Below are 10,069 nucleotides of genomic sequence, written 5' to 3' on the forward strand. Positions count from 1 at the left end.
CCGCCCTGAGCCGCGCGCAGCCTTCCCCCCGCGCCGGCTGCTGCCCCAGCCCCAGCCCCTGCCCCTGCCCCTGCCCACGCGGCACTCGCCTGGCAGCCGGGTCGGCGAGCGGCGCCCGATGCCCCGCAGGAGAGAGGAGAGGAGCGGAGAGGAGAGGAGCGGAGCCGAGCGCCGTGCCAGCTCTCTGCGGGCACGTCCCTCCGCCTCGCCCTCTCCTGCCGAGTGACTGTATTGGCTCCTGCAGTCTAGGCGCTGGTATTGGGCAGGGCACCCATCCAGCAGGCGCGGGGGCTGGGAGGAGGCAGGGGACACAGCAACTGCAGCGCTGGCGGGAGCAGGCAATGCCAGGAGAGAGAGCTTGCCGTCGTGCAAGAGGGCGCACACCCGGGCACGCTGCGCCTGTGTCTTCTCAGCCCCGCAGGCCTGGCGCAGCTTCAGTTCCGCCGGGCTGGCTGCAGGATGGCCGATTGTTTTAGGACCTGATGGTTTCATGGTTTTTTGGGGGTGGAAAGGACACGATGATTTTAGCCAGGAGCAGCCCCTGTGGTAAACCAAGGGTGAGATGCAGTGCATTTGTCAGCGTGACAGATAAAATAGGCCGGGTTCTCCTGCAATCAGTGCGGCGGAATTGGCTTCCACGGAGCCTGGTTGTCAGGAGCTGTGCAGTGTTTGCAGAAGGGCGATTCAGTAAGTTTTTAGACGGGTTGGGGAATGGGGCGAACAGAAGCAGGCACTGGAAGTTATGAAGGATCTTCTCATATGCAACAAACATATTCTTTCTCTCCCTCTCCCCATCCAAAATCAACAGTGTAGTCCCATGCACCGGCACTTTAAAAGGGTAGAAGGGTCAGAAATAGCAAAGGCATTTGACAAGTCTGTAAAATAAGTCACATACTTATTTCCTTCCTAAACTGAATGGAGCCTAGATGACAAATATCTGGTCAGCAGCAGACATTGATATTTAGACCTGGATGTCCTAACTATGGACGTGTAACAGCTACAGGATTATGGTTACTACAGGGTTCCTGAATGAAGTGAGAAACTGAAAACTAAACCCCTGTGCAAGTGAGGATCTTATGCAGATTGAACGGTACAGGGTTCAGACAGGTAATCATAGTGCTGATCCACTCTCATAAAGTCAAGGGCTCGGATGGTGTAAGTAGACATAACTCAGGCAAGTTGAATGGACCTTCAGCCACCTAACAGTATAGAAATGAGATTCACTTATCTCTAGTCGGCAGAAGGCCATTGCTCCACTTGCATTTGACCTAAATTCTGTTAGGTAGGGTCTAAGTGGGTCTAAATATTGCTTGAGCAATATGGGTGAAAATCCTAGCAGTGATTTTCACCCGCAAGTGCATATCTTTACAAATGCCTGCAAGGAGATCAATCTGCCAGGGACGGCTTCTATAACTTACCTGGTGTGGCAGGGCATCTTTGGGTGCCAGCCACTTTAAGGGCAGAGACAGGCAACTTTGGGAACCCAGCCCAGGCAGAAACATCTCCTGGAGGAGGTGAGAGCAGGAGGCTCTTGGTCCTAGGCATGACCTAAAACTGCACCCTGCCAGGGAAGGGTGGCCTGGTGGGGCTCCTAGTGGTATGGGAGCCCCCAGGAAGTGCTAGGCCAGTGACCTCCCCGTTGAAAGGCAGGTTGGGGCACCTTAACCCCAGCCCCCACCATCTGGTGGGTAATTCTGAGAGCTGAGGGAGCAGTGGGGGCCAGGTATGTCCATGTGTAGGTGCCTGAGCCCAGCAGGGATGCAAATCCCGGAGGCCCCGGGGGGGCGGGGGAGGGGTAGTACATATAGTATTGGGAGGCCCTGCATAGAGTAGGGCTGAAGTGCAAGTAGACCTGAAGGATAGTTGCAGGGGTGCGCTGAGCAGGGCTGAATGGGAGTAATCCTGAAGGCCAGTGCAAGGGCCAGCCGTGTGAGAACTTGGTTGCAAGCCGGAGACAGAGACCCCAGGGTGGGATGTAGTGTAGAGTTGTCCGGTGTGGGACTTGGGGCAGAATTAGCCCAGGGTTTGGCACAAGGCTGAACCACATAGAGAAGGGGAACTTGTGGAAACCAAAGGACTGCATGGCAAGGCCAGTATGTGAGTAGCAAAGTCTGATGGCCCACGAGGGGCCACTCAAGGAAGAGCAAGGGCAGGGGAGTGTGGCCCAGTAATGGGCAGTATGCCAGAGGCCTCAGTGAGAGGGAGGCAGAGTGTAAGAGGCCTCCTGTGAGAGGGGAGGTGGTATGAATGAATGGGTGAGTGGAGCCCAACTTTGGACTGGGTTTGCTCCAGTCTCAGACCGGGGAACAATACTGATCTGGGTGCCATCTGCGAGGCATGGGCTGCGGTGTAGGGAAGGTTCAGAGCCGGAGATAGCGCCCTCTGGCATTGGGGCAGTATTGGGCAGTCTCCTGAATTATACCAACAGTTTATAGAACAGCAAGTTGTGGCAGGCGAGACTGGACAGACTGCCCTGTACAGACAGGTGGGCGGGCTGGCAGGAGATCCGGCCCTGAGAGCTGCCCCCTGTTATACCTGGTTTACCTTATCCATCTGCATTGGGCTGGTCAGTCAAAAGACATTTTTTTTCAGTGTGACTTTTTCACTTTTTCCATTAAGATGCAAATGAACAGACTTTGAATCTGAGGTGACCTGAGTGAGAACATGTCTCCAGTGCAATCCAGAGGTGTGTTGTTCGTTTCTGTAGACATAGTTGAATTCACTTTAACTACACCGTTCAGGTGCTGAAAGCCACAGCAACCAAATGTGTTTCTGCATAAGCTGCACAAGCTTCCCTGGACCCTGGGTATTGCTACTTAAATTAACTTGGACATATCTATGTGAAATGCAACTCCCCTTTGGACTGCAGCATGTAAAGACTCTGGGAAATGTCCCAGAACGTAAGACAATTTCCTTTCTACAACTCCATGGGTGCGTCTACGTGTGTATTTAATGCAGAGCAATAAACTCAACACTTACTATGCCAGAGTTTATTGCTGCTTAGTCAACTCCTCAGTAAACGTCTGGTACAGACATGCACTTTTGAATCTGACTAGGTTAACAGGACACATTCTGATGTTCATAAAAAGAATGTGTGTATTTGCATTGTGTAAATTCGAATATACAGCAACAACATCCATATTTGCTTCTGGAGCAGGAGGGAATTAAAGAAGTGGAGGCATATTGAGCTGGATGTTTGTTTCCTACAAGGAGCAGTCAAAGTTCTCTGTGCTGCAAATAAACGCAAGTTTGTTTGTCATGTATCTTTGTGATCTACTATCTTTCGGTTGTCTAGATTCAGAACCACAGCTTCCTAGGGTATACATCACCAGGCCTATTTTTAGGGTGTTTGGGATTCATTATTCATTGAGGCAGATCCTTAACTGATATAAGCCAACGTTGTTCCACACTGCAGCTTTGATTTATACCAACTAAGGCCCATCATGTTTGCCACTTACTTGGAAGCTGGGAAAACTTCACAGCATTCCAGTTCAAGCCCATGGTATCAGTGGAAGTTCTTGGGTTAACATTAAAGGTCTATGAACGGGATCTTAAAATGTTAATAGTTGCAAAGTGCTTTGATGAAAGGTGTTGTATTTATAAAAGTAAAATACTATTACCTCCCACCAATAGCAATAAGTGCTGTTGCTCAACAGTAATTACATTTTCTGTTCTCTGCTTTTGTACTATGTAAATATTCCTTTTTATTCCATTATATTGAGATGGCTTGTATTTTCAGTTTATCATAGGAGTTAGTCATTGCTAAGACCTATTACAGCCTGTGTCCAACGCGTAAGAGTACTAAACAGTCTATTATTTTCTTTGCTTTCAACAGCCTAGTTTTAAATGTTGTGGGATGGAATTTACAGCAAAAACTGTTCTCTATTGTATTAAATCTTGTTCCCTGTACTGCATCTCATCCCAGCTAAGGCTGTATATGTCTTCCTGTAACTTTTGCCCAGAATCACTTGTCTTCATTGATTCTAATTCTCCATCTGTAAAACAGGGGGAATAATCCCACCTCTTCATTATTTCTTTGGAGTTGAGGATTTGCTTGAATAGTGCCCTGAAAATGAAGTTCTCTCTAAGTATTTAGAAACCTGTTTGTGGGTAGGGTGGTCAGGAAAACAAAGCCATTAAAGTGATAGCCACAAAATGCACCAGTCAGGTAGAGAAAGCATTGAACTAATTTCGTGCCGGGTGAAATACAAGTCCATTGTTGTAAGTATAGGACAGAAAAAACAAAACAAAAAAAAACAACCACCCAACAAAAGGTTGTTTCCCTTGCAGCAAAGTAAAAACAACCTGTAGATTGTAAACTTGCTGTATACTGAAACTGTGAGAGTGAAAGAGGATGGTACATAATAGCTGTGTTTGAACTGATTCCCTTCATTGTTCAACAATTTTTATTTTGAACTCATGCTGAATGAACAAAGCCTGTGTTCTGCTTATTTTCTTTGGATTTTGCAGCTAGGCTCCAAAAAGAAAGCAGCAACTAGAAGCAGTTAGAAATTTCTCTTAAATACTGGCAGATTATAAAATTGCATTTTCATGCATCTGTCTTTTTTTTCAGGAAGTGTCCTTACTCCATGAAGATGGCACACAACTTGTTCATTTTCACTGACTTTGGTAACTATTTCTCATTTGGGACTATACTGGGAGGAAATAAAACCACTCAGTGATGAATACCTCTAATATCAGGGGCCGTACTGTGTTTGCACCTGACTGACCAAATGTATGGGTTCCTGTACAATGGGACACTGCAAATTGGCTCCTGATTTACCTTCCTCAAGGCACACAGACTCATAGCTTCCGTTCTGAGACTGGGCTTTATTGGTAGTGTGGCGAGGAAGGGGAAGTCAGTCACACAACCCAAACTGGTCACACATTCTTGACAACATTCCTGCCCATATGGTCAGATTTTGAAACATCCCTTATCTTGCTTCTGGGAGGAAGATAGATGCTGATTCATTCATCCTAAAATACTCCTGGCAGTTGCCCATCCACAATATTTTGCCAGGACTTGGGATTGTGACAGGGGGCCAGCTCAGGGCTGGGTTTCAACATTGGCCCACCCACTTGTTTAGGGCAGTCTGCCCAGTCTTGCCTGCCATGACTTGCTGTTTAATAACCTAGATATAATAAGCGGGAGGATGCCCATTTAATACCCGATGCCAAGGGGTTTACACATAGCTCTGACCTTCCCTTACCATGTTCCATGGATGGCATCCAGAATTGTAATACCTCCGGCTAGAGGCCAGACCAAATTCTGCCCCTTTTTGGGCCTCTTTCATACTGCCCCTTCTCACAGGGCCTCACACATCCCTTCCTACTCTGCACAGCCCTTTGGGTCCCCCTTGGGCCCTACTCTACACGGCCCTTCAGGCTTCTTCGCTCATGCACTCTAGCTGGTATACACACCACCCTACCCTGTGTAGCCACCGGCCTTCTGCCCAACACCGGGCTGAACTCAGCCATCCTCTCTGGGTCTCTCTCTCCCTCCTCACCAGGGCCACTGGGGTCTTCTCTCATTTGGCATGTCCTGAGCCCTCCTCTCTGCAGGCTCCAGGCATTCAGCCGATGGGGCTCAGGTGTCCAGAGACGTGCCTGGTAGGGCTGTCTGAAATGGCAGCATTTCGTTTTGACTTCCGTTTTGCCATTTTGCTGGGACAGTGTTTCATTTTGAATTTTGTTTAGTTTTGAAACCACTGTTCCGTTCTATTTTGTCGAAACTGTTTCGCTGTTTCGTCATTTTGCCCATGGGCTATAATGGGGAAGCACAAAACTGCCTATAACTTTGTCAGTTCTTGCCTGATTCAGATGAAGCTTGCCAGGATGGTAGTCCCTGTGAAAGTCACAAAGCCTGCCAAGTTTCAAGGAGTTAGGTGCAGGGGTTTCTGGGACACTGCACCTCAGGCTGCTGACAAGCAAAACTCCTGACATGGGTGACAGAAAGCCGGCCAGTTCAAACAATGCTGCCTTTCATGCTGTTTTTCCATCCCTCCCCCAGAGCACTGGGATTGGAAGGGACCTCAGGGAAGGATGACAGTCACTGTCCGGCTACACACATTCAATATGAGAGCACTCCTTCCCCCGCTTCTTCTCCCTCCCTCTCCTTACTTTCTGTTTTCCTGCAGGCAAGCCCAACTTGAGCTTCAAAACTCGAAACGTTTTGAAACTTTCAAAACATTTCGACTTCCCTCGTTTTGTTTCAAGGCTGTTTCGAAGCCCTTCATTTTGTTTTGATCTCGCTTTTTCGAGCTCAAAATGAGTCAAAACAGTGTTGAAATGAAACAACTGGCAAAATTTTGTACAACCCTAATGCCCAGCCCCCACCCCCTCTGCTCTCTAAATTATCCACTGGTAATGCCTAGCAGGGTGCAGTTTCTGGTCATGCCCAGGACCAGGAGCCTCCTATCATCCCCATAGCTCCTGCCCTTACCTCCAAAATGATCCTGAGCAGCTGCTCAGCCAGGTGTTGTCTTTCTGACTGCTGGCTCAGCCCTGGGGACCTGAGCTAAAATGGAGTCTGCTCAGCTCTCTCTTCCAATCATGGGGCCCTCACAGGGTCATGTGACTGCCTCACTAGGGCTGGTCTGCACCTGCTGGCTGTCCTGCTGCCACTCAAAGCCCTTAAAGTTGCAGACACCAAAGGCAGTCTACCACAGGCATTTAGAAACCTACAGCCAATCCTTTCACCTAACTCTGGGGCACCCATACCAGCTGTTCCAGGGTGCCTGTGAAAGTAGGATAGACTAGGGAACAGAGTACTGGCCTGGGGCCTCGGAGTCCTGTGTTGCATTTTGAGCTCTACCAGTGGCCTGGCACCTTTGGAAAATTGCTTTTCCTCTCTACACCTCATTTTTCACGGGGGTCTTTAAGAGGAGGCTAGATGAACACCTTGCCGGGGTCGTTTGACCCCAGTACTCTTTCCTGCCATGGCAGGGGGTCGGACTTGATGTTCTGCTCAGGTCCCTTCTGACCATACCAACTATGAAACTATGAATAATGATGCTGATATTTTTTTTAAGCATTTTGCAGCCCTCTGAGAAGGAAATATTGCATGATGCTACAGTTATTTTATTGGCTGTACTTCTTATCCCCCTTGCAAAACCTCTATTGAATTACCAGTGTCACACCCTGGGTTTTGCTTGTAGACCTCTCATCTGAATATTATCTGAACTTAGCTTTGCTGGGAGCTGGTAAGATGTCAGCCAGAGGCAATTTAGATAGTTTAATCAGATGTTTATAACACACAAGGGGAGCACTTGGAGTACATGCTTACTGTTATAGCAGGTTGCTCTGGCAGCAAAAATCAGGGTTTTTTTTTTCTTTTTTATAGGCTGAATTTTTTGTTTCCCTGGAAATTCTGAGTCATAGCATAATTAAAAGGACTTGCATCAGATTTGTATTGTAACATTTTCTCTTCACTCTTAATAATAACCCCTTGTGAATAAAACACTTGGCATGTTGCACTCAACCTAACGCGTTGCCTCTCTGCAAAAAATTCAACATATTATTTAAGCCTTACAACCTCTGGTGTTGCTGCAGTCTTAATTATACACATGAGTAAAGTGCAGTGCAGAGAGGTTCTTGTGAACTGGCTTACTTCCTCCATTTTCATGTGCACAGATTTTAATGCCAGAAGGTTCTAAGGTTCTATTTGATCATGTAGCCTAACCTTTATTTGACTTTGCAAGCATTACATTTTACCCAGTTAACCTCATATTGAACCCATTCGCAGAGGTTTGAAAAAGGACAACACACGTTCAACGGACTAATGCATATTTTCCAAAAGGGAAATTTTGAAGTTGAGGTGGTCACAGCTTTATCTGTGTGGGCCTCTGTGCAGTGCTTTTGCATTTGAGGTGAAATCCATTTCTGTTTAGAAGGGTTGCTCAAGGGCTAAGCCCAAATGATCAGAAATTGTGAACCATGTTGCCCAAAAGCACACAATTTTGAATAAAGTACTCTGGGTTCTCTTTATTTGTAATCTGATTCTTGAGCTTTCAGGGAGCACTTTGCTCACATCTTTTCTCTGCAAATATGAAGGTGCAAGTATAAGATAAATGCAGCCCAGCCAGGGAGCACTGCAGGGCAGATAGGGTGCAGCAGCTGCCAGTTGCCAGGGCAAATGAGGCAATTAGGAGACACCTGCAAGACATCAGCTGACCAGATGTTGGCAGAATCCTGGAAGTACATAAGCCTGCACTTTGGACTGGGAAGCCAGTCTAGCTCTGCTGCCTGCCGGGCTAGGAGCTTCTGTCCAGCAGAGGCTCACAAGGACACTGGTCTGATCTCTTTACTGCCTGTGGGAACCCAAGGCTCAGGGGGAGCTCACAAAGATCCAGGCTTGGAAGTATGCCAGCCCAAGGGCAAAGAAGGTTTGTCCTCCTAAAGGGACAGAGGGCTCCTTTCTCTGTTGCTGTTGTGTTATAGCCTGGGGGCTTATGTTCACTTTATCTTTTGTACCGGTGGTTTTGGGGTAGGGTCTAGAGGGGTGACAGGAGGTCCCATTAGTGCCCAAGGAGCACATGATCACCTTCAGCCCTGCCTAGGGCAGACTCAAGCCTTGGGCATTTACTGAGCCCGTAGTGAGCAGAGTGCAAGGCACAGCCATGCAGGGGCCAGGGGCCTGGCAGATAGGGGCCTGATTATGGAAGGGACAAGTGAGAGCTAGTGCCTCAGAGCCAGATCCGATTCAGTGGGCCCAGGCTAGAAGGCATAGCTAGATTGAAGGAGAGGAGGCCAAAGCCCCAATAGAGGAAACAACATCCTTGCAGTGCCTGTGAGGCATGGGGCATGATAAAGGGAAGGATTTGGAGTCATGCTATTAGCCCTTAAGTCTTTGGGTGCACAGTTGATTATAGAGGTCCAGCCAGGGGCCTGGGGACCAGTGAAGACCAGTAGGGTGTGGGGACCCTAGCAGGGGTTCGGCGGAACCAGGGCTATGCAAAGGTTTGTGAACAGCCTCTCTATTTATCATTATTCCACCAAGGTGTGGCAGGTGAGATGGGAAAGCACCCTAGGGGTGGAGCAAGGGACAGTCACAGAGCCACCAGGGCGGAGCAACCACCCCTGGGCCCCCGACATGTTACAGAGGGGTAGACATTTACTGCATTAATTGCAAGAATACTGGAGCTGGGGTGGGTGGAGGCATAAGCTCAGATTTTGGAAGACTTTTGATGAAAATAATGAGAGTTGGCAAGATGGAGAGTCTTAAAATAATGAGAGTTGGGGTGTCTGGGAGGGATAGCACCTCCAGAGAAAGAGTAGGTCATGCTTGAGTGACTTTTCATCTGTTGGTCCTCACCAGCACTCATCTCTCACATCTGGCTCCAAGTAGCTGTCTGCATGTAACAGCGGCCACATCTAGTAAACCACCTCAATGGGCAGGCCAAACCAGGTGAGGGTACCCAGTCAGTCATAGACCTCTGGGGAAATAGGGGCATGCCTGTCTCTGCATGCATAGTCTGACTCCAGCTTACTGGGTAGACAACATCTTTGTATGGTCCAGTAGTGGTACAGTATCGCACCATGGATTGAGCAGAACAGGACAAGGCATAAAAGGTGTCTTGATCATCTGCTGCATCTGGGCCAATCTCTAGCTTTCTTGATCCTGTCCTGCCGCTGGTTACAAATTGGCTTGGATGAAAGAGTGAAGCTGATGCTACACAGCTCTTCCTCATTTAAATCCAATTCCCACACAACTCACATCCTGCACAAGCCCTGTGGTGACAGGCCAGCAATGAAGCAGCAAGTGTGGACACACTGGAAGCTATAGCCACAAGCCTGCACACAGGCAGCTCAGGGCTTTGGGTCACTTTCTACTGGGCAGAAGCAGTAGTAGAACTTGGCAGCCCCCTGAGTGACTGAGCAGCCTTATTCAGGACCGCACTGTTCACCTCCTAAAATGAGGAAGGGCCTAGAAAAGATGCCCCAAACATTGTCTGCTTCACCTCACCCTGGCCAGCATACCACAGCTGGTAGGGGTCCCACTACAGTGGTCAAAAAGGAAAGAAATCAATCCCTCCAAAGCTGGGCACATGGAACGTATGCACATTGACCG

The 10,069-nt window shown here is 48.4% G+C and overlaps 1 protein-coding gene across 2 annotated transcripts in view; it reads right to left on the reverse strand.

Moving 5' to 3' along the window:
* PRNP (prion protein) overlaps nt 1-9,858 on the reverse strand; it is a 17,162-nt gene extending 7,304 nt beyond the window's left edge. Inside the window, exon 1 of one of the 2 annotated variants that reach the window (XM_019514348.1) lies at nt 9,854-9,858. The gene's annotated coding sequence lies outside the window, so the exon portion shown is untranslated. Of the gene's footprint in view, nt 1-81; nt 158-9,853 lie in introns of those variants that run through there. The other variant, XM_019514347.1, reaches the window with a different exon arrangement.
* Nucleotides 9,859-10,069: the final 211 nt, after the last annotated feature.

The sequence above is a fragment of the Gavialis gangeticus genome, unplaced genomic scaffold (assembly GCF_001723915.1).
Source record: "Gavialis gangeticus isolate Ggan-Ray unplaced genomic scaffold, GavGan_comp1, whole genome shotgun sequence".
NCBI lineage: Eukaryota > Metazoa > Chordata > Crocodylia > Gavialidae > Gavialis > Gavialis gangeticus.